Here is a 25,613-nt window from a genome sequence, read left to right as displayed (position 1 = left end):
TTTTGGTCAGACTTTTTATTACTGATTCTTTGGGTTTTTTTAATTTTATTTTTATTTTTTGCGGTACGCAGGCCTCTCACTGTTGTGGCCTCTCCCATTGCGGAGCACAGGCTCCAGACGCGCAGGCTCAGCGGCCATGGCTCACGGGCCCATCCGCTCCGCGGCATGTGGGATCTTCCCGGACCGGGGCGCGAACCCGTGTCCCCTGCATCGGCAGGCGGACTCTCAACCGCTGCGCCACCAGGGAAGCCCCTCTTTGGTTTTTCTGAGATTTTTTTTATGGTCAAGTATATGACCAATTACTTTTAAATGCCGCATGAGTGCTTAAGGCCTGGAGTTTACTTAGGGTGACCCACTTGGGTAGAGGGCTCTGGGACTCAGAGTTCACCTGATATTCCTCTTGAGAAACAGGTTTATAAAAGGGTTTTTTTTTTCTTCCTTTTTAAAATTTATTTTATTGAAGTATAGTTGATTTGCAATGTTATATTAATTTCTACTGTACAGCAAAGTGACTCAGTTATACATAAGTATACATTCTTATTCATATTCTTTTCCATTATGGTTTATTATAGGATATTGAATTTAGTTCCTGTGCTATACAGTAGGACCTTGTTGTTTATCCATTCTATGTATAACAGTTCGCATCTGCTAACCCCAAACTCCCAATCCATCCCTCCCCTAGCCCCTCTCCCCCCTTGGCAACCACAAGTCTCTTCTCTGTGTCTGTGAGTCTGTTTCGTAGATGAGTTCATGTGTCATATTTTAGATTCCACATATAAGTGATATCATATGGTATTTGTCCTTCTCTTTCTGACATACTTCACTTAGTATGATAATCTCTAGGTCCATCTATGTTGCTTTTGCTTCCTTTCTAATAACACTGTAATAAAATGGAATAAGTGTTTCTGCTGATACTAGTACCTTGTTTGAGTCATTTGTGCCATTTGTGTAATTAGATGCTTTACAAACATAATCTTAGTTAACTCTTACCAAACCCTTAGAGGGTATATTTTTATTAATGTACTCATTTTACGGACGAGCATACATGGCACACAGAGGTTAATCAACTTTCCCAAGTCAACTCCGTGATACAGCTTGTTCTCATCTGGGCTTCTACGACTCCCGTATCTGCGCTTTTAAGTACAGCCTACAGGACCATCCAAAGGAGCGAGCTGCCAGGTCTGCTGGGGCTGGCGCTGTGGGAATTAGGTAATCCCCTCACCTCCAACTAAATGAATCTGAGCCCTTTTAGGCTGTGGACAGCTCAGAAAAAAAGATAACACATGATTCCAGCAGGGTCTGTTTTCCCGTTTTGTTTTACAACAGCAAATTATCTTCTCCTAATCATTTTCATTTGGGATTAAATCAAGTTTCAATTGCTCATTAAAATCAGAAGGGTTTCCCTGGTGGCGCAGTGGTTGAGAGTCCGCCTGCCGATGCAGGGGACGCGGGTTCGTGCCCCTGTCCGGAAGGATCCCACGTGCCGCAGAGCGGCTGGGCCCGTGAGCCATGGCCGCTGAGCCTGCGCGTCTGGAACCTGTGCTCCGCAACGGGAGAGGCCACAACAGTGAGAGGCCCGCGTACCGCAAAAAAAAAAAAAAAAAAAAATCAGAAGCAGTGTGGGTGTTGGGATGAGAGCAGCTGGGCAAGAGGCCCTTGGGGCTCCAGGCCTGGACTGCCCCTCACTGTCCCAGGTGACTCCTTCACCTTCCAAGCAAGGGGGGCTTGTGTGTGCAGTAACACGCATCTTCTCTATTTTAAAATTTATACAAGCCAGGGTTGCATATAATGAAATATAGATATAATAATACCATTAAGACAGAAACAGGAAGCAAAGGAAAAGAGAAAAATCAGTACACCAAAAACCTGAGTTAATATGCTCACTTTACGTGAGTTTTCAAATTCACTATGAGCTTTCTGGTAACTTTGTCAAAAAAAAAAAAATTAAATAAATAAATAAATAATTGCATACATACGTACATATATATGTATACACGGTGGGCTCTGTAATTTGAAATAACTGAAAAACGAACGCATACCAGTTCAACAAGAGAGACTTTTTTTCTGATAGATGATCGCTAAGATCCCTTCTGGCTACGGATTTTACTTTTATTTTATTTTTTTACATCTTTACTGGAGTATAATTGCTTTACAATGTTGCGTTAGTTTCTGCTGTACAGCAAAGTGAATCAGCTATATGTACACATAGATCGCCCTATCCCCTCCCTCTTGAGCCTCCCTCCCACCCTCCCTATCCCACCCCTCTAGGTCATCACAAAGCACTGAGCTGATCTCCCTGTGCTATGCCTGGCTGTGGATTTTATAAGTGCTCCAAGCAAATGAAATTATCTCTTCTCATTTGGTTGGACTTGTTCAGATTGCTTATCTATTATTGACTATAAACATCACCTAACGCAGATATTAAACTAACCCATGTAGAAATAATCAGCCTTACAAATAGCTAAGAAACTCAAAGCAAAGCGGCTCTGAGCCGAGGCTCTATAGTGAAGGGTGGTGTCAAAATTACAGGCTTCGTAGTCAGAAAGGTCTGGGACTGTTATGAATATCAAATACATCTAAAGAGGTTACTGTAGAGCCTGGTATATAGTCAGTTCTCCGTAACCTATTATTTTTACGTAATGGTGCACTTACCTTTCACTTTGGACATGCTGTAATACAACCCAACGATCCCACCATCTGTCTCATAATCCACAGACTGAGCGTACTTTAAACCCAGACTGCCTGGCTGCAAGCCTCGGCTCTACCACCTACCAGCTGTTTGTCCTCAGGCAAGTTCTTAACCTCTCTGGGCCTCCATCTGGGCCTCAATTTCCTTACATGTGAGATGGAGACAGGAATGATATCTACCTCACAGGATTGTTATGGTGATTAAATGAGGAAATATATGTAAAGTACTGAAGGCAACGCCTGGCACGCCATAAGAGCTATATAGATATTAGCGACTATTATGGTTATTTCCCAACAAAAAATAACATACATATCCAAAACACTATATATTTTGGAAGATCTTTCCTAAGGGAAAAAGAGCCAGGAATTGAGATGGGAACTTGAATGATATTTATGTTTTCAATGGAGTTCTTGGTGGGCCATATAAGATGCCCATATTCCAAAAGCTGAGAGTTTGTGTTCTGAAGGTGAAACTATTCCCATATGTGAATAATTCTTGAAATAACCTTGGAATCCTATGTGAACATACAGAACTTTTTTCCGTCATTAATTCACAGAGACAATGTGGTCATGTGGAAATCAACTATTTTTTTCCAAATAACTTACCTGCCACAATTTAATCTAGAAGCTGGCCAGTTAGATAGTACTCACGTGGTTAGTGGTTAATCAATGAGATTTAATTTGCCACCTTCCCTAGAGCGGACCCACCCTACCCTGGAGACCACTGGAATGCAATGCAACCGTCAATATGTTTTCTAATCTTTCTGCCTCTGTTTCTCCTTCTATATAACTGAAGGGCCACTTACATGATGAAATGAGATCACACAGGAGTTAGATTCCTCCCAGCACAGTGCCTGGCCCTGAGCAGACCCTTGAGAGCTAGGTTTCCATCTCTTCCTTTTCCTCACAGGATGTGGCCTCTGTGGGGAACTGAGTCTTGAGCTGGTCAACCACCCTTGACCCAGTGAGGGTCTGCGGTCAGGGCGAGAGCTTAGGGGGCCGCAGGGCTTGACTAAGCTCAGACCCCTACAGATGCCTGAGTGGAGCGGCAGCCTGTTGGGTGGGTTTGTGGGACCCGGGAGGGCCCACGTGGAAGGCGGCAACACAGGAGAAGGTGGTCTGAGCCCCTCCCGGGAGGATCTGCATCGCAGGGTGAGCGCGTGGGCAGTGAGGTGGGTCTGAGGCAGCAGAGGCTCCTCAGAGAAGTTCCGAAACGTTGTCTAGTGACAAAATCGCCCATCCCACGGCATCCTTACTCTTGTTTCTAATTAATTCCATGAATCCGTCAGGGTCGCTGAGGTCACTTTGAAAGGAAGCGTGGAGAAGTGGGCGGCTTTCCTCTCTCACTGTTGGGTGACTGATAAAGCAATCTTGTTTTGTTTTCTGGCGTGGGACTCTGTGAATATTTAAAGAAAGAATAGAGACCTTTTCATACAACCCAAGGCCTCTGTTTTCAGACTCTGGAACTCCCGGGAGGACGGTACCTCCACAGCTCTTTCCCATCCAAGTGAGAAAACAAGAACGCTGCTGGACGCAAGCTTCCAGGTACCATGGAGGCGCTGACTTCATTCGTGATTTTTAAAGCATGATCTGAAAACTCCTCCGAAAATGGAGCTAACGGCCCATGTGTTCACCTTGGTCACTGGACGAAAACAGAAAAGGAGCCTCTTTCGTTGAAATGAAATCCTTTGAGCCTTGGGTGTTTCGCAGTATGGGAGCCCTGCTGTGGTGGGTCCTGCAGCAAGAGCTGTGGTAACTCAACAGACCCAGGAAATCACCAAAGTCAGGAGGAAACTCCAGCGTAGACGAAGGTGAAGTGTGGCCCAAGTACATTAGCTCCAGGCTGGGGGGGCTTTCAAAAGCTGAGCAGGGCTGAGGCAGCATTGCCTGAGTTCCCAGAACTTTCCTTACCCTCCTGTTTGGGGTACAGAGCATAATTTGTGGGTCTGGAAAAAGACACATGCTCACGTCACAGTGAGAATTCCATTCAGAGCTACAGTAACCTCGCGATTGCTAAAAACAGGGTTCAAATCAAGCGAAACTACTCCTGCTGAAACCGCTATCTTCCAGCTGAAATATTCGTTTTTTCATGGTTGGTTTCTAATTCATCATTACTTCTTCTCGAATTTATCATTCAAAATCACTTAAATCAGAAGTTTGATTTTGACCAATCAACAACTTCTAAAGGAAGTACGGTCTTCATCATTCCCTTATTTTCCAAAAACGCCATCACACATCCAACGTATCATTCAAGCAACAAATATGTATGCTCGCATCTAGAACATTTCCTAGGAGACCGAGGCAAGAACAGAGTCATGTAAACAAGACACTAGCACACGACAAGTTCAATAACAAGGCTAAACAACGAACACTGCATGTACAATGAGAAATCTATGTTTAATTCGGAAATAGTACTAAGATACAGCCTGATTTCAGTGCAGAGAATCAGCAATGATGCCTGGAGTGGGCCGGAAGTCTTGTGAGAGAGATGAATATTGATTTGGGCCTTTAAAAATAAGGAGAAGTTGGAAAATCAGAGAGGCTAGAAGAAGACATTCCAGAACAGAAAAATTATGTGAATAAAGGCAAGAAGTCTGAGCAGCGTTGATAAAGTTTCGTAAAGGAAAGTTTTGTAGCCTGATACCAGAACCAACCAGGGATGGAATTAATAGGGAGAATGTATCCCTACCTCCCCTCCTCTGCTGCTTTGCTGCTGCCCCAGGTCCTGGCACACGGGGCCAGCTACATAATGTGCAGAACCCAATGCAAAATGAAAATGCACAGCCCAGTGGGGTGGGGAAGTGAACCTCCCCTTCCCTCGGGCCCATCTCCCCACCACACAAAAGATGGGAGACCCCCAAGGGATTGCAACCTCTGTGTGGGACATGCTGTGTACCTGAACCAGGAGTGGGTGAGAGGCCACTGCCTTGCCCTGTCCCAGATGCCACGGGGCCTGCACTTGACTCTGATCCTCCTGCACCTACAAACAGGCCCCACCAGGAGTAGGAAATGGCAGCGGAAATGGAGCATGGACCTCCCCCACCAACGCCCCAGGGCAGAGGGCAGCAGGGATCCCAGGCAGAGGTGTGGGGAAGGGGGAGTGGGGCAGGACCCAGGCCCCAAGAGGCTGGGTGCAGGCAGCTAAAAGCCCAGAAGAAGAAATTGCAGGACAGTCAGGCAATTGTGAAGGGTCAAGTTATGCTTTGAATGACAACATAGGTGATGAGTTCTAGTTATTCCCCTCCACCCCAGAGACCACCAGGACAGTGACTCTCTCAGCCTGGCTGACCCCATCCTGTCACTCTTTAGAAAAACCATCTACCAGTTAAGAGGTGATGAACAAAATCAAATCCTTTCATTCATCATCAAGTGATTCAATGTGCAAAGCCCAAAATAACTTTAAACCTCAGGTCTTCCTGTTGTAGTTTATGTAACTTTAAGAATTTTCCCATTTTTGCACCCCTCCTTTTATTTAGTCTACCAGGAAAAATGGTCAACTATCATATTTGCAACGAAAAGTCCTTAAGAGACATGAGTATCAATCTTTTTGAGCTCCTTCTGTCATATCCTTCCATTATTGGTGCATTGCTTAATTTTTAGATCATTTCATACCTTCCAAAAGAAATTCTGTTAATTTTTATTCACCACACCTGAGAACATTCTGGGTGATTCTAGCTAAAGATTTGTCAATTTTGTTTATCTTTTCAATGAATCAGCTCTAAATATCATTTCATTGATATTTTCTTTTGTCTTTTTAGTCTCTATTTCTTTTATTTCCGCCTTAGTTTTTGTTATTTCCTTCCTTCTACTAACTCTGGACTTTGTTCTTCCTCTTCTAGTTCCTTGAGGTGTAAAGTTAGGTTGTTATTGAAGATTTGTCTTGTTTCCTGATGGAAGCACTTATTGTTATGAACTTCCCTCTTTCTTTTATTTTTAAAATTTATCTTATTGAAGTATAGTTGCTTTACCACGTTGTGTTAATTTCTGCTATACAGCAAAGTGATTCAGTTATACATATATATATATATACATTCTTTTTAATATTCTTTTCAATTATAGTTTATCACAGGATATTGAATATAGTTCCCTGTGCTATACGGTAGGACCTTGTTGTTTATCCATCCTATACATAATGGTTTGCATTTGCTAATCCCCAAACTCCCAATCCAACCCTCTCCTTTCCCCCAACCCTCGGCAACCACAAGTCTGATGAACTTCCCTCTTAGAACTGCTTTTGCTGCATTCCATAAGAGAATTCTAGAATTTCACTCTTTGTTTCAGTTGTCCAGAGAGAACCAGAGGCCCAGTAGCTTCCTGAAAGTGGGACAGGGCTTAAACACAAACAGAAAAGTCTTGGTTCGTGGGTTTGGGGTCACCTGACACAATTCCAGGAGGAGCATCTGGAAACACACCTGAAGTTCTACAGAGAACGGTCCCTCTGTGAAAGGCTCAGAGGGGTGAGGGTCCCAGGGGGACAACACAGAATGCTATTCACCCATGAAAACTACATCTCTGGTTTCCACAGCAGAAATAAAACATATGTGGCATGCTAATCTTGCCCTGTTTTGTTGCAAAGACCTCTGACTGACCTTAAAGATACATAAAATAGACATGTTGGCCATCAGATGCATCATATTCCTGAATGAACCAAATACTCTACTGTCAATTATCTGATACAATCAGGCTGTTAGTCCTTCAGGCCTACAACACAAAATTTCTCTTAAGGCAATTTGAAATCATACAGTATTTTCTTTGGCTGATTTTTTCCCCCAACTTTTTATTTTGAAAAATTTCAAACGTAGAGTAAGATGACAGAATGGTACGATGAATACGAATACCCCCTTCACCTAGATGCACCAACCATTAACACTTTGTCATATTTGCTTGATCAAGCAGAATTTAACCTTAGAGGCACATGGGATGACCCTTGAGAAGGGTGAAAAGAACCTCACACAGACCAGGACACTCTGATGCCAAAATGTGACCTCTCAGTCGTCAGGTGTGTTGAGATGTCTTTGGGCCTCTCCTTGGATGAGGCTTGACTGCTCATTCTGGATTAAGAAACAGGGGAGATTAATTGAGGAAAAGTGTGAATCGTGCTTACGCAAATGTATTTGAGGAAATGTCAATAAATTCAGTAAATATAAAGTTTATTTTCACTTACTGGTGTCCATATTTAAAGCAAAACACTTTTTCAACATTTGCATATATCATACATTCACTCACCAAATATATATGAAGCTCCCACTCTAGCTGTGCCCAGCACTGTTCTGGACACAGGACATGGCAACGTGGTGAGCTCAGACCTCATGACCTTCACCATAGAGGGACTGGGACCAATGACGAGCTAGTACAGAAATGCCACGTCGGGATATGTGATCTGGAGGAAATGAAGCAATACTCGGGGTGAGGTTAGTGACTCCAACTCATTCCTTCAGGGTCATAGGCCCAGTGAGTGGAAAGAGTCAGCAACCCTGTTCTAGAAACAAACAGGAGGAACAGAGGTGGGGGTAGGAGGTGAGACCAGAAATCATCAGGGCCAGATGTGTAAGGCCTCATTGCGCCTGCCATAGAGCTTGGATTTCATCATAAATTCAGAGGAAAATCAAAAGAGGTTTTTATGCAGAGAAAGGGCACAATCTGACTTAAGTTGCAAAGGTTCCTCTGGCCGTTGTGCATAAAAAGTGATTATAGGACGTGTATTAGCTTCTTCAGCCTGCCATAGTAAAGTACCACAAACTGGGCAGCTTAAGACGACAGAAATTTATTGTCTCACAGTTCTGGAGGCTAGAAGTCCAAAATCAAGGTGTTGAGGGAATTCCCTGGCAGTCCAGTGGTTAGGGCTCCGTGCTTCCACTGCAGGGGGCACAGGTTCAATCCCTGGTCAGGGAACTAAAATCCCACATGCTGTGTGGCCGAAAACAGAAAAAAGATCAAAGGTCTCGCTCCCTCCAAAGTCTCTAGGGGAGGAGGATTCCTTGCCTTTTCCAGCTCCTGGTGTCCCCAGGCAGCCCTGGGCTTGTGGCAGCATCGCTCCACTCTCCACCTCCATCCTCACATGGCTGTCTTCCCTGTGTGTGTGTGTTTCCATGTCTCTTCTCCTTATAAGAACACCAGTCAGATTGGATTAGGGCTCACCCTAAAGATTTCGTCTTCAATTAACTGCACCTGCAAAAACCCTATTTCTAAATAAGGTCACATTTAAAATTTCCAGGGGGTAGGACTTCAACATACCTTTTAGGGCGATGCAGTTCAACCCATGGCAGGGGCACAGTAAGAAGCAGGGGACTGTCCGGGGCTCCTGCAGTGTACAGGTAGGAGGAGAGGAGCTGCGATGCCTGGGGAATGAAGAGGGGAAAAAGAGGTAAGATACGAGTTACCTTTTGTAAGTCTACCCACAAGACTAGTGGAGTGTGAGGGCAAAGAGCAATCAGGAGTGCCTTCTAGAATTTTGGATTACACAACTAGGAAGACAGTGGGGCCATTTATGAGATGAAAAAGTTAAGAGAAGGATCAAGTTTGGAGAACAAATCAATAGCTGTATTTGAAGTATGTTCAACTTGAGAGGCCTTTTAGATGCGCCCATGGACCTGTCAAAGAAGCACTTGAATCTACTTGTCCGGATCTCAGCGGAGAAGTCAGGATTAGAGTCCACGAGCCACAACCACTGAGCCTGCGCTCTAGAGCCCACGAGCCACAACCACTGAGCCTGCACTCTAGAGCCCATGAGCCACAACTACTGAAGCCCGTGCACCTAGACCCTGTGCTCCGCAACAAGAGCAGCCACCGTAATGAGAAGCCCGCGCATGACAACGAAGAGTAGCCTCCGCTCGCCGCAACTAGAGAAAGCCCGCGCACAGCAACGAAGACCCAATACAGCCAAAAATAAATAAACAAACAAACATTTTTCAAAAATCCAAAATAATCCTATAAGAAAGGATCCAGCTCTGTTTTTTGATGTTTGACTGCTGACAGCTCTTTTTTTTTTTTTTTTTTTGCAGTACACGGGCCTCTCACTGTTGTGGCCTCTCTCGTTGCGGAGCACAGGCTCCGGACGCGCAGGCTCAGTGGCCATGGCTCATGGGCCCAGCCGCTCCACGGCATGCGGGATGCGGGATCCTCCCAGACCGGGGCCCGAACCCGTGTCCCCTGCATCGGCAGGCGGACTCCCAACCACTGCACCACCAGGGAAGCCCAACTACTAGCAGCTTTTAAGCCTCATCCCTCCTGCTGCCCCTTCCACCCAGATCGAATAAAGAAGCCCGAGTGCTCCCTCTTTTGGTCCAGAGGGAGAGTCAGACCACGGAAGCCTTCTTCCATGCCCAGAACCAAGCCTGTCTCTCTTCCTTTCTCTCTCAAGACATTTTTGGACCAGCTTGGGAAGCCTATTCCGCCCTCCCCAAAAGCCTCGTTATGTGGGTAATAAACTTTTCATACACCCTCCTGGTGTGAGTCTGGCATCATCAGTCTCAACTGATGAGACTCAACATGTTGAGACATCGTCAGTCTCAACATCAAAAGTTTTGGGTGGGAGGGAGTCCATCTCACTCGTTCAAAGTGGCTAAAACAAAACCCAGGAATCAATCATAAACTATTGTTTAGAGAAGAAAAGAAACATTTAGCACTCCAATAGAAAAGACAGAAAGCAGCTGGGAACACTAATGAAACAGTGTCCAATAAAATAGCTGAATCCACAAGACAGGAACCCCACAAGCCTGGGACCACTCAGACCCCGACCCCCTTTGCAGAGGGAACGCAGAGCCGCACCAGCAAAGCTCGGATTAAGAGCTGGCTGGTAGCTAGCCGTGTTCCAATTCTACAAATCAAAATGTAAATTTGAAAGAGAAATGTTAGTAAATTATAGAAATTTGCCTTACGTGTTTGGGGGCCAGAGGATGGGCGGGGAGGCCCAAGAGATGGAGACAGGGTTATGAAGCACAGAGTATGAGGTAAAAAATCACATCCTCCCACTTGTGGAATAAGACGAATGATTTTATTACCTGGAAAGCATCTGTTGCTGTGGTTTAAATCATGTTTTTCCTAAACCACTTACAGTTTTCAGGCTAAGCTTTCTCGGAATCAGTAATCTCTAAACATGTGTGATATCTTGATTTTACACCCTGCTTTTTGTACTCGTTTGGAGGAAATATGCACCAGATTACAGGAAGGCTCATCCAGGCCAGGGGTGGGGAGAGGGGGTCTGGTATAAAGGTCTCCACGGAGGACATGAGAAAACACAGCCCTTGTGCTGGTGCAAAAAAAGGGGGGGAGGGGCAATCAAGGAATTTTGAGTTATGCTGTAGGAAGGATGAGAGAGCTGAGTTCCAGCCCTGCTTTTCCATAACTGACCTTAGGAAACTCATTCAACATCTCACTTGCTCAATTTCTCCTCCAGAAAGCAAAGAGGTTCAAGTGGATGGTCTCTAAGGTCTGAAATCACTACAGTTCTGTAATTCATGGTCTCTAAGCCAAAAGCATCAGGCTTAAAAAATTACAAAGAGAGGAGACGTGGCCAGATTCAATCCCCTTCCAGCACGACTTTTTTTTTTAACTTGTGAATCCGTCTCAGTGAGATTCCAAGTCTCAGACCCTACAAGGTCCCCCAGTAAGTCCTGGGGGACCAGCAGCCCCTGTTATTTCCGGGGCTGGAGTCGATATGTACCAGCCTCCCATCTCTGCCTCACACCTCTTTGGAAACCACACCACTCATGAGATGAACGGGAAATAGCTCAGCCCTTCCAGCTCCTGCAGATGTTGTACGGGGTTTCTCCACAGGAGCCCCTCTCTGTAGCTGCAAGTGGCCGCTCTCGAAGAGACCCAACCAGAGGAGGGATGCGGTGAGGCCAGCCCCAATGCACAGAGCAACCGTAGCCAAAGCTGACTTAACCCACAGAATGTGGACCAGGAAAAGGCTTGTTTGCTCTCCATTGTGAAGGCATGAGAGAAGCTCCTGAGAACCAAGGAGTCAAGCTCAGGATGCCCTGAAGAATCTATATTTTAATATTTTCTACATCACGCTGTTGACCAGCCAGCCGCCTGGCACATCTGTTTCTAGCTACGAAACCATTCGCGGAAAACACTCTAGCAAATGCCCTGCTCTCGCCTCCGCTTGAATCCCCGCCTCAGGTCACTCCTTCTCCTCCAGGACCCCAGAAAAACCAAGACAAATGTGGCTGCTCCGTGGTGAAGGTGAACTGAGCTAGGTCCTATTGACTCAAGGTAAGACTCTGCAAAAGTCACCACTCATTTACATCTAAGCTGCATCCAGTTATACCAGGAAATAGAGTCAGGCTTTGCCTCCTGACATTATGGCTTTTTCCCTCTTGTGCCAAATCACGAGCCGTGATCGTCCTCCTCACGATGGATATGTTGTGATGGAATTAGCTCCTCCCTCTTCCCTGAAAATGGAGAGATCTTCCCCCCAGTTTTTAAGCCCTTTTACCCCTCCTCTTGTCTACGAAGGTCTTCACCCACATGGAGAGGGTGGCGGGCCTGCGAAGCTGAGGGACATCATGCCTGGCCAAAAGAAAGAGGACTTTCACTTTCGATTGCAAGATACACCCACAGGATTAGTGTTGCCCTCATGCTATTTACATAATTCGAAAAGCCAGTCAAATATGAAAGGTGCATTCAGTCTTTGGGGAACTAGGATTAAGAGTGAGAGATGTCCCTCTGGCTTAAGAAGAGCCCATGGTTAGCAGGCCACCTCTGATGAGAAGTTCCTAGTCCAGAAACACTGCCCCCCTGCACACACACACACACACACACACACACACACACACACTCTCACACACAGCACTCAGGAGAACAAGCCCATTATTTGCACATGAACGACAGCATCAGGACTTTCGACAAATAACAACAGTTACTCCCGCTTGTCCTGGGCGTTGCCAGGTACTGTGCTGGCCATTCTCGTCTCTGGTCCAAGATTCTTCACCTTGGTCCCCTCTTTGCTGCCCCTCTTTCCCCAGCCCTGACACCCACATCCACAAGTCCCCTCTGATAGGTGTCAGTGCATTTCCATTCAAAAAGATGGATAGAGTGACTGGGTATTCGTCATATTTGGACTACAAATTTTCTAGGAAAATACTGGTCATAGGAAAATGTATCCCTAAAATCCCAAGAACAAAAAAATTGGTGAACAATACCATTTAGGCATGTGAATTAGTGAAAAATAAAATAAAATAATAAAATACGACACAAATGCGAATTCCCTGGAGGTCCAGGGCTTAGGACTTGGCGCTTTCACTGTCTAAGGTTCAATCCCTGGTCAGGGAACTAAGATCCTGCAAGCCATGCAGCACAGCCAATAAATAAATTAAATAATAAATAAATAAATAAAATATGGCACAAATGAACATACCTCAGAAACAGAAACAGACTCACAGACATAGAGAACGGACTTGCCAAGGGTAGAGGGGAGGCTCAGGGGGAGGGAAGGATTGAGAGTTTGGGATTAGCAGGTGCAAAATACTGTATAGAGGGTGGATAAACAACAACCTCCTACTGCACAGCACAAGGAACTAGATTCAATATCCTGAGATAAACCATAATGGAAAAGAATATGGAAAAGAATATATAGGTGTATAACTGAAGCACGTTGCTGTACACCAGAAACTAACAACATTGTAAATCAAAAAAATCATAATAAATTTTTTTAAAATGTCTGACGTGACTTTTAAGTTCTGTGCTGTAGTACTAGGGTTAAAATTGACATAAGTGGTTTTTCTTTGTTTGTTTGTTTGTTTTTGCGGTACGCGGGCCTCTCACTGTTGTGGCCTTTCCCATTGCGGAGCACAGGCTCCGGACGCGCAGGCTCAGCGGCCATGGCTCACGGGCCCAGCCGCTCCGCGGCATGTGGGATCCTCCCGGACCAGGGCACGAACCCGTGTCCCCTGCATCGGCAGGTGGACTCTCAACCACTGCGCCACCAGGGAAGCCCGACGTAAGTGTTTTGAATATTTCAAATGTTACTCATTTTCTTCCTTCTGTCAGATCTCATCTGGCTTTCCAATCCTGATCACCCCTGATGATACACACCTGATCCTGTCAAACAGGGTATCTTGGTCCTTTCTGGTGTAAGATTCAGTCTGTTTCACATTATAACTACCCCTTTCCAAGTCCTTCCTCACACCCTATTTCTCCTCAGCTTCTCCCCAGGGGTATCTCAGGCCTGACTTCATGACCGTGTGCGTGTGTGTGTGTGTGTGTGTGTGTGTGTGTGTGTGTGTGTGTGTGTGTGTGTTCAGTTGATGAAAATGCCTGTTCTGGTCCTCACAGCTGCTATGCTGACATCTTGAGGACATGCCTCTGCATCTACTGCCAGGGTCTCAGAGTGTTTAATGCTCTGATGTGTATTGTGAAATCTAGCACTTGACAAAAGTGCTCATTGGCTGGGGCACTGCTGGTCCTGCGCATCAAGTGCTCTCCTCTTTAACGCGGCTAATAAGCCTCCTTGGAAGCCCGACATTGTTTTCAGAGTCATTAAAGACCATGCATGAAATATCAGCCTCTGGCAAAACTAACTCCAAATAGTTCCCTATTAATAACTATGGTGTAACAATCCCACTGGCAAGGGATGAAACTAACTGCCTGTAAATGACTAACTGGTCTCAGTGTAACTGCGACCTTGTGCAGCTGAGCCCTGAAGAACACGAGGTGCTTTCTAGCTGGAACACTTCAGAACTTAGAGACTGTCCTTGCTGTTGAATTATAAAGAGCTCGTCTCACTGGATTAATGTCCCCCGTGTTCCACACTCAAATGTAGTCTTAGCTAGAAACCTCAGTTTAGACACCCATTGCCCTGCAAGCCCAGAATGATAATGTATTGCCAAAAACCTGGTTGGGTTTTCCAGAAAGAGCCAATTTGCAGATTTGGGGATGCCTTATCTTCCTCTGATTGCCTCCTAGCTTCTTCCCCATTCTACTCCACCAGATCCTTCCAAAAAGGAGGAAATGAAAGCTCTTACAGTCCAACAGAGCAAGCCTTCTGATGCCTTTCGCATCTCAGGTCTGCCGTAAATATTTGTGGCTAAGAAAGATGCTGAAAACTGCTGCCCTGGACTAATCTCAGCCTCATCAGAACCAGGTGAAGAAAAAGGGAAGGGAAAGGGTACTAATTTTAACGTGTGCAAGCAGTGCTGGGCAGTAGCGTAGTGTAACTTGTTTGTTTATTATCTCTGTGTTACACATGAGAACATGCAGGCTCAGAGAGGCTATTAAACGTGTGCGTGATCACAGCAGTAGGAAGGCTATGATTTGAACTCGTGTTTCTGACCCAGAAACTTGTGCTATTTCCACCAGATCCATTGCTCTGTGTGGTACTTGACTACAAGGCAAATGAAAACAGAAGAGGTTTTTTAATAGACACCTTTATCAGACTGAAGAAGTTTCCTTCTCTTCCTAGTTAATTGACAGATTTTATCATAAATGGACATTGAATTTATCAAATGCTTTCTCTCAGTCTACTGAGATGAAATTATGTTTTGTTTTTGTGTGTATATGTGTTGTTTTAGTTTGTTAACATGGTGAATTACATAGATTGATTTCCAAATTTTAAAACAACTTTGCATTCCTGGAATAAATTATTATATTCCTGGCCATAATATATAATTCTGTTTATATGTTTTATGATACCGTTTGCTAAAATTTTGTCAAGACTTTTTACAACTATTCTCATGATAATATTCTTTCCTTATAGTCTCTTTTTATCATTTTATTACTGTTTACTATTTATTAAAAGGTAATGTTAAATAACATTGTAAATCAACTATACTTCAATAAAATTGTTTAAAGAAACTTTTTTAAAAAGGTAAGGTTAGCCTCATAAGGTGACTTATGAAGGATTCCCTTTACTTCAATTGTCTGGAAGAGTTTAGGTAGAACTGATATAATTTTTTCTGCAAATGTTTGTTATGATTCATCAGTAAAGCATCTGGGCCTGTAGTTTTCTTTGTGGGAAGGTTTATAACTACAAATTCAATTTCTTTACTAGACTTAGGACTATCTAGGTCATCTATCTCTTTTTGAGTGAGCTTTGGTAGCTTGTATTTTTCAAGGACTGTATCCATTTCATCTAAGTTGTCAAATTTATTGGAATAAGATTGTTCAGAATAGGCCTTTATTATCCTTTAATATCTGTAGGGTCTGTAATGATGCCACATCTTTCATTTTTTTATATTGGCAATTTGTGTCTGCTCTCTTTTCTTCCTGATCAGTATAGCTAAGGTTTATCAATTTTATTGATTTTCTCAAAGAAGAAGGTTTTGGCTTATTAATATTCTCTATTAATCTTCAAGTTAATCTCATTAATTTCTATATTGTTTCATTTCTTCTTCTTACTTTAAGTTTAGTTTGCTCTTTTGATTATTTGTTTGTTTCCTAAGTAGGAAGCTGAAATCATTGACTTGAGACCTTTCTTCTTTACTAATATAGGTATTTAGTGCCCTAAATTTCCCACTAAGTACTGAATTAGTGGCATGTCACAAATTTTTATATGCTGCATTTTAATTTTAGTTTAGCAGAAAGCACTTTCCAAATTTCTCTTTTGAATTCTTCTTTGATCCCTGAGTTTTTTTTTATAAGTGTGTTGTTTAATTGCCAAACATCTGGGAATTTTCCAGAGCTCTTTCTGTTCTTGATATCTAATATAATTCCATTATGATCAGATGGCATATGTTGTATAATTAGAATTCTCTTCAATGTATTGAGACTTCTTTTATGGCCCCATATATGGTTGATCTTAGTAATTGTTCTATGTGCACTTGAAAAGAATGTCTACACTGTTGTGGTTATGTGAAATGTCAGTTAGGTCAAGTTGGTTAACAGTGCTGTTCAGGTCCTCTTCTATATCCTTGCCAACTTTTTTGTCTACTTGTTCTATTCATTATTGAGAGAAGGACATTGAAATCTCTGACATGATTGTAGCTTGGCTACTGATCTTTGTAGCTCTACCAGTTTTTGCACTATACATAGTTAAGCTCTGTGATTAGGTGCATAAACGTTTATGATTATAATGACCTCTTGATGAACTGACATCTATATCATTATGAAATGACCTTCTTTTTTTTAATTTACTTTATTCTGAAATCTACTTTGTCTGATATTAATGTAGTCGCCCCAGCTTTCTTTTGATTGATGTTAGCATGATATATCTTTCTTCATAGCTTTACTTTTAACCTATTTGTAAATTTATAATTAAAGTGTGTTTCTTGCAGATAGCGTAAAGTTGTGTCTCACGTTTTATCCAATCCAACAATCTATTCTACTTAATTGAAGTATGTATCAGTTTGCTAGGGCTGCTGTGACAAAGAACCACAAAGCAGGTGGCTTAAACAACAGCAATTTACCGTCTTACCATTTTGAAGGCTAGCAATCCAAAATCAAGGTCTCAGACAAGGTGGGCTCTTTCTGAAGGCTGTGAGGGAAGGATCTATTGTTTAATTTTGCATGGTTTCTATTTCTGTGCCTTCAGTCTTTTCACTAAACTGTTCTTCTGTAACGTCTAGTTTGTTGTCAGTCCCATCCAGTATATTTTTCATCTGAGACATTGTAGTTTTCATCTCTAGAAGCTCTACTGTAGTCTTTTTTATAACTTCCATGTCTCTAACTTTCAAACATCTATATAGAAAACAGTAGTATTAATAATATTTATCTTTTAATGTGTTTGTTCATTCTAATCTGACTATAGTCAGTTCTGGGTTTTTTGGGGTTTTTTTCTTGCGGTATGTGGGCCTCTCACTGTTGTGGCCGCTCCCGTTGCAGAGCACAGGCTCCGGACGCGCAGGCTCAGCGGCCATGGCTCACGGGCCCAGCCGCTCCGCGGCATGTGGGATCTTCCCGGACCAGGGCACAAACCCGCGTCCCCTGCATCAGCAGGCGGACTCTCAACCACTGCGCCACCAGGGAAGCCCCATTTCTGGGTTATTTTTAATTGACTGACTTTTCATCATGAGTTGTGTTTCCCTTTTTCTTTGCATGCCTGGTAATTAGGTGTCACATTTTAATTAGGTGTCACATATTTTGAGTTCTAATCTGTTAGGTAATGTATATTTTTGCATGCCCATAAATATTCTTGAAGTTTGTTCTGGGACGCAGTTAAGTTTCTTAGAATCTGCTTGATCCTTTTGGGTCTTGCATTTAAGCTTTGTCAGGCAGGACCAGAACAGTGTTTAGTCTAGAATTAATTATTCCCCACTATTGTAATCAAATCCTTCAGAGTACTCTATTCAATTCTCCATGAGTTATGAGCTTTTTCAGTCTGGCCAGAGGGAAGAGGCATTATTCTTGGCCCCATGTGGACACTGCGTACTATTTCCTCTAATCCCTTCAGACAGTTCTTTCCCGATCTCAGGCATCACCCATCCCTGGCCTTAGCTACATGGGATAGTGTGAAGGCAGGAGACCCCTCAGACTCTTCCCAGCCTCATGAAGCTTTGTATCTGTTGGCCTGGCATGTCTGGTATCACCCCATAAGTCGACAGAACTTCTCCTGCCACAGTTAGACCATTTGACCTATGAACCCCACCCCACCCTCTATCCTATTTGCTTCTGGGTCCTCACCTTCAGCTGGACAAACCCGTCTCAGTTCCTTGTTTGCTCTCACTCTTGTTTCACTCTCCCAAGCGATGATGGTGGCGTGCCTAACGGGGCAGTACCCAACGGTGAGGTCGGGAGTGGGGTGGGGCCCCCTTCCTGGAAGCTGACTGATGATCCTGAGATTGGTTCGTCTGTGAGTGGAGCCATGTCTAAATGGCCCCTGCTTCGGATCCAACATGAGAAAGAGAGTGGAGCTCAGTGAGGTCAAGAGGCTGGTGGAGAAGACAGAGGGGGAACTCCCTGGCGGTCCAGTGGTTAGGACTCCGTGCTCTCACTGCCGAGGCCATGGGTTCCATCCCTGGTCAGGGAACTAAGATCCCTAAGCTGCGCGGCACCGCCATCAATTTTTAAAAACTTAAAAAAGAGAGAGAGAGAGAGAGAGAGAGAGGGACCAAGGTGCCCCTGAGACAGTGAGTTAATAACAACAGACACTTACCTTTCGATCTCAAAGAAGCTAGAAGTACCATCCAGAAGTAGACACTCTTCCGATATTGCCATTAGCCGACCCTTCTCCTGGGGCCCTCCCCAGATACTCATCAACCTGTGGGGACACAAGTGCCCTGCTGGCCGTGGCTCCAGACCTCCCTCCTCCCACTGAGGCTAACTTTCTGCTGCATCTACTTCTACGCACATCTGTATGGCCACAGCCTTGACTTCATCTTGAAGTGGGCGCTCACTCTCACTGTCACCAAACAAACTAGCGGAAATAGAGATGGAACCAACCCTACCCGCCCAACCCACTCGACCCCAACAAGAGTACTTGTCCCAGCCTTTGGCATGGCCTTAGTAAGGCTCTGCTGACAACTAGCTTTCAGACCAGCATCACCCCCTGCAGACCAGAGATCAGACTGGTAGCCCCAGGCCAGGTCTGCTCTTCAGAGGTATTTACTGGACCACATACTGTATTTACATCTTTAATTTCCAAACCTTTAAATGTCAGGAGGGTTTTTGTTTGTTTTTTGGGTTTTTTAATAAATTTATTTATTTTTGTCTGCGTTGGGTCTTCATTGCTGTGCACTGGCTTTTCTCTAGTTGCGGCGAGTGGGGGCTACTCTTCACTGTGGTGCACAAGCTTCTTATTGCGGTGGCTTCTCTTGTTGAGGAGCACGGGCTCTAGGCCCGCGGGTTTCAGTAGTTGTGGCACGAGGGCTCAGTAGTTGTGGCTCGTGGGCTCTAGAGTGCAGGCTCTGTAGTTGTGGCACACGGGCTTAGTTGCTCTGCAGCATGTGGGATCTTCCCGGACCAGGGCTCGAACCCATGTCCCCTGCATTGGCAGGCGGGTTCCCTGCGCGAGCAGGGAAGTCCTGTTAGGAGGTTTTTACATTAAAATATTAATTTGCAACCTATCTTGAAAAATTAAAAGTTATGGCAACAATGGATTGACCTATGTCAATGACAACTTCCTTTAAATAAGCACTTATGTCCGGGTGGTCACATTCTCCACCTGCTGGCTTCACTCATGTAATTTACCTGTTTGGTCCCCATAGGCATTGGAGATCGCTACCTCTGCCACAGGTGGAATCTTGTACAGGATAAACATAGGCAGACGCTTTTTTCTTCTCTTTGTGGGTGTCACAAATATAATGTCCAGATGTAAGACTCTTTTTTAAGGGAGCAAGGGCACAGAGCAGTCATACTAAATTATAAACTAAAGACAAAACTCATAATTTAGCATCAAGAAGTACTACTTTTAGGCTTTTCCTCTGGGCGCCTCACCTGCTTCAATTCTCAGAACTATGGTCTGCCTTTTGTCCTTTTCTTTCTTCTTCAAGATTTTTATTCTTAAAAGATTTATTTTAAAACACTTATATACGGACACACAAGTTTTGGGCCACAGCATTGTCATTCTCTGCTTTGAAATGAAAACGGTATGGAAAACACATCACAAGCAAATTTTGAACCTTAAGAAAATGCTTATTTTAGCGCATGTTTTCAATTATAGTGGAATGAATTCGAAGCTATGGAGACCCAGCTTGGCACAGTGAACAACTGGCCTGTGATCATCCCCACAACTTTCATCGTCTGATACAAACCAGCCTTCCAAACAGAGCCTTCTGAGGTCAGCTTCCAAGTGTCATCTGGCCAAACCCAAACCTTTGACGAAAAGAGGAAAATATGTATTATCCAGCCCTCAAGCTCATACAGCAGAGAATTAACTCAGGACATGAGATTCAGCCACTTCATTTCTCCTGCACATGGCATCTCAGAAGCACCAGCCTGCCTTTCTAGCATCTTTTGAAACAGGAAAGCCAATTAGAGTACAACTTTGTTTTCACACACGTGTTGGCTTAGAGAGATGGTTTGCTTTTAACACCTATCCAAGTTGAGTGAGTGTCTTTCCTGAGTTAAAGATGGCACAGTGTTATTTTATGGCCAAATGTATTATTTCTTTGAATGTATTATAGGCTGGAGGATTCCAGAGGCCAACACTAGTCTCAAAGCATATTTGACAGGCCCAGGAGGAGTCAAATTAGCGTGTACCAGGTAGACTCCAAAGGGTCACTGGTTTCAATGACTTCCCAACCATTCTTTAAGAGGCTGGCAGTTCCACAGAAGTTCTCCTGCGCTGCTTCAAGAAGGAAAAACCAAGAGTAAGGACTCAGTTCCCAACCCAGGCTTCAACTAGGGCAGCTCTGGGTTTTTGGGGGGTTTTTTGTTGTTGTTTTTTGGATGTTTATTTAATTATTTGGCTGTGCCAGGTCTTAGTTGCGGCACGCGGCGTCTTCGTTGCAGCACGCGGGATCTTTTTTAGTTACGGCGTGCGGGATCTAGTTCCCTGACCAGGGATTGAACCCAGGCCCCCTGCATTGGAAGCGTGGAGCCTTAGCCACTGAACCACCGGGGGAGTCCCGGCAGCTCTGTTTTAATATTAGCCTACTTTGAGTAACATTTCATTTAAGGAAAAATCTGATGGATAAAGAGTTTGAAAACCACTGCTTCAGGATATATACCATTTGGGCAACCTCCCCTCTTAAAAAAATGTTTTTTTAATAAGTAGCACACATGACCTAATATAACTATCCCTTGCTATCTAGTGCTATTTGCTTCCTGAATTTAGTTACAGGAATCCAGACAGACACATCAGGTTGCTTCTATTGCGAAACTGCTACTAGGCTCACATCGGCAAGTTCATATTGAATCTTCAATTCATCATGTCATTTTGAGCTTTTCCCATTTTAATCACTAAGCTTCAATCATAAAACTTAGGAAGGATTACTGACACCCAGAAAGAGGATCTGACAAAAGACTCAACCCATCTGACTAATCCTCAAGTCACATCTAATACTCAAACCCCCGTCCAATCATCATTCTAACAAAGAAAATGTTTTAAAAGTTTTCATGTATTTGGATTTCTGCTCATGTATGGAGCACACAATCGGAAACACAAAAACACTTGGTTACCCTTCAGCTGAGAAACTGAGAAACGTGAATCCTCCTGCAAGCGGACACAATAAACCATTCTCGACTACAGCACCTTAGGTAACTGGGCTAAGCAAAAAGCCACGCTCAGGGTCTAAAGGGAATGGGACACCTCAGGGCAATGGGACCCCACCGGAAGCCCTATATCCCTGTTCCTCAAATCTAAAGCTAGAAATCCTGACCAAACACGTTCAAATATGCTTTGGGGAATATTTACACTGAATATTCAAAACAGGACCAGCTTGGAATGCCCTGATTATACACTTGGCAGAGTCTTAAGTCCCTATGGGAAGTGTGGAGACCCAGAAGGGAAGCCTAGATGTTAGGAGGAGCCCGGGAGGTGGCCTCACCATTGTCTGTCGTGAGCCCTGAGCTTCACAGCTGTTTATCACATGTGGTCCCTGGACAGGTGTTGGCTGAGACGGAAGAATGCCCTGCGATGCTCAGGGACACGGTCAAGAACTTGTATTTGGAACCAGTTCCTAAAACTCTTATTCCACAACCAGAAAGTCCTGCGTGGCTTTTCTTTTGAAAACAAAATCAACATTTCTCACTTTGCATTCCTTTTTGCCAAACATGCAGGTTTCTTTTGAACATTTTCCATCTGACCCAACCTCAGTTAATTCTGTACATATTTTCAGACCAACTGTAGCAGACACTCCCCATTCACCAAGAAGAAGACATAAAGTGCACGTGAGGTAGGTCAAGAGGAGGAGCGAATACATAAGAGCCCAGGATAAGCTGAAGGACAGAGACCCAGACGGTGACCACTGCCAGGGTGACAGTGGCTAGAAGGCAGAGGCTATAAGTGAAGAAAAGCCTCAGATGTATGCCTTTCCCAAACCTCAGCTAATCATCAAATTTCAACTTGTGTTTAAGGTTGTTCGTGTTCTCATAATTATAAAAGATGACTGAGGAAAGTTTACAGCCTTGACTCCTGTTAAATCCGCCCTCTGTGAGCTTAGTTTCTCCATCCAGGACTGGACACAGACACACCAGCACCTACTTCTGGGAGTGCAGTATAGATGTCTGTGTTTAACAAGAGAACAGTCATGTAGGGTGACTTTCTCAAATCATTACATAGAATTATGGAAACTTTGGCACTAAGGAAACTAAGTTTTTGGTGAAAGTCCAAGAGAGAAAAGATATCGATGTAAAGTTCCATTTTTCCTTTATTCTCCCATTTCATGAAATCATTTGTTTTCCTTCTTTTTGTCTTTCTTCAATGACTATTTAATCACCATAGCTCCCAGTGGGGAAGGCAGGAGACTTCCAGCTTCAGAATGAGGGTGGGAATTGACATATAATTTCCAGATATCCATACTGGTCCAAAAGGGCAGCCGGGATGCCTAATTGCCCCATAAGTCACATATGTGAAGGCCTGAATCCTTGTTTCCTGGATCTCGAAAGTGAATTTTGTCAAGAAATTCTTTCCAATACCATACGGAGGTCCCTTCTCCAGTTCAGCCCAACAGTAGGCTCACAAGGTGAAGGAGTGAGTCTCAGGGACTGGAGAGAACTGAAGGAAAGAAGTTGAAAATTGGCAGAAGGAAAGTTGAATGTTCTCAGTGACTCCGGGCTCTCAGGTGCACAGGTATTAAGTCACAAAGGGGACACAGGTGAGCATTGTTCATGGTCAAAGGGCAGAGCAGAGGAAGTGAAATTCAAGGAACCAAAGTATTAGCACTTGATTCTATCCCATCAAACTTAGGAAATATTATATATTTCCTGATTTCGCTAAATAAAATGCTTCTAGAGCTAATGTTGCATTTGGTTTCTTCATTTCTTTTTTCCTATTGATATTTCAATTCTCGATTGGATGCCAGAAAATGTTAAATATTAGTTCCCATCTTCATAAATATTAGCATCTTAATATTAAAATATGAAAGGTAGAGAAGGAGAAAAGCTTTCCTGAGAGCACTAGCTCCAGAGGGAAATTCAGGGATGAGAGATAGCTCTAGGGTGTTTTGTTTTCCCTGCATCCTCCCTTCCAGGGTCAAGCAGCCAACTGCTCAATGGGATCCTTTATCCACCCAGGCAGGGCCAGTGCATTTCGTCCAGAGTAGCATCTTCTCTCAGGAATAATGTCTCAGTGCAAAAAACAAAACAAAACAAATAAACAAACAATGACTTTTTATCCTTTCAAAATGTGGACAAAGAAAAATACAGGGTGGAGATGGAGGCTTTGCAAATGAAAGCCAGGTTTCTGCATCTTTTGTTAAGAGTTTTTAAAAGATGCTATGCTCTCAAGATTATGTATTAGCAATCACATAGCAATCAGTATTATTTCCATTCTTATAATATAAAGACAGCCCCAGACCTGTGAGCCTCTGATCCCAGTGGGGTTGTGGAGTTATTACCTTCTGGCAGGAAATCCTCATGTCTGTAGACTAAATAATAAATAAATAGATATATGTACCACTTTTTCTAATGTTTGCCCGTGCTTTATAAATAATAAAATGCAAGCTTGTAGAAACATTACTAAATTCGTATCAGCTTTCACGGTTATATTTTTTGCACTGATTTGACATAAAAAATACACATAACTGCCATAAAGCAGATTAACTGGAAATGTCAGATTTCTTTCTTTTCTTTTAATCAACTTAATTTCGATTCTGAGTTCCCATCGCTCTTGGATAGGCAGGAAATTCAAGCTATTCTTCTCCGGGTTCCCCTCACCCACAAGCAGCACTAGTGCTATGTCGTCAATTCTCATCCATTCTCCACGGTGATTTTGTTAAGTGTGTAAATCTTCAGTGAGTTTAGGTACCACCAGGTGCTTGGGATCCAGTCCCACTGGGTACAGCTCACAGCTGCTGAGGGCTGGCACCTGTCAGGACCAGGACCCCAGACCTCTCTCCGCTCTGGGCCTCAAAGAAGAAGTAAAATATGTAGCAGAACAAACAATATTTCTAGCAATTATTCTACTATCACCTTGTATCAGCATCTAACTAGAAGACATTTCTATCAATTATTCTACTATCACCTTGTATCAGCATCTAACTAGAAGACATTTCTATCAATTATTCTACTATCACCTTGTATCAGCATCTAACTAGAAGACATTTCTATCAATTATTCTACTATCATCTTGCATCAGCATCTAACTAGAAGACAGAAACCACACTAATTTTAACAGGAAGACTTTATTATAAAGAACTATTGACTATAACAGAAGATTGGCTATAAAGGGATGGAGGAGAACGCCTAATGAAAGAACAACTTGAAAAGGAGAGCACCCGCCTCCCGAAGGCTGGGATTCAGATCTCATTGGAAAAAGTGAGTTTGCAGCCCACTGAATGGTGGAGAGATTCTCTGGGCTCCCCTGAGCCAGAGTTGACCCACAGGGGCTGGGCAAAAGTTAGAAGACAGGGTAACATGGCCTGGGATTGGCAAGCTGGGAGCCTCCCAGTGGGGTGCTGCTGTACTAAGCTACAGACTAGGAACTGCAGCTGGACTGGCAAGCAGGAAACACCCCACCAGGAAGAAGGAGCCTCGAGGCTAAGAAGCCAACCACTAGGCTGCCTGCTAGACCTACCAGCAGGGATGCCACTGAAACTCAGTGGAGGTGAGCACCTGGATTCCCTCCTTGTGCCAACTGACTGCCACAGTGTGATTTAAAAAAGGAATCACACCAGAACAAGGATGTGCTGCCCATCCTCCTTTACTGTCAGTCTAGCACTCTACTGACAGAGCTTAGCGATGCGCCAGCCATGAAGGGGGAGGTGCTTACAAGGCCAAGCTCCATGTTCACAGAGCAAGCAATGAAGTGTGAATTTAGCACTGAGTAGCAATAAAGAGACGACTAGCACACATATGAAGAGTGCTGAAAATGTTTATGTTACAAGACCTCATGTTCACAGTGATTGGGAACTCACGATCAACATTAAACGATAGTAAGTTGCCTT

Source organism: Pseudorca crassidens, chromosome 13 (genome assembly GCF_039906515.1).
Source record: "Pseudorca crassidens isolate mPseCra1 chromosome 13, mPseCra1.hap1, whole genome shotgun sequence".
NCBI lineage: Eukaryota > Metazoa > Chordata > Mammalia > Artiodactyla > Delphinidae > Pseudorca > Pseudorca crassidens.
Note: the sequence above shows the minus strand (reverse complement) of the source record.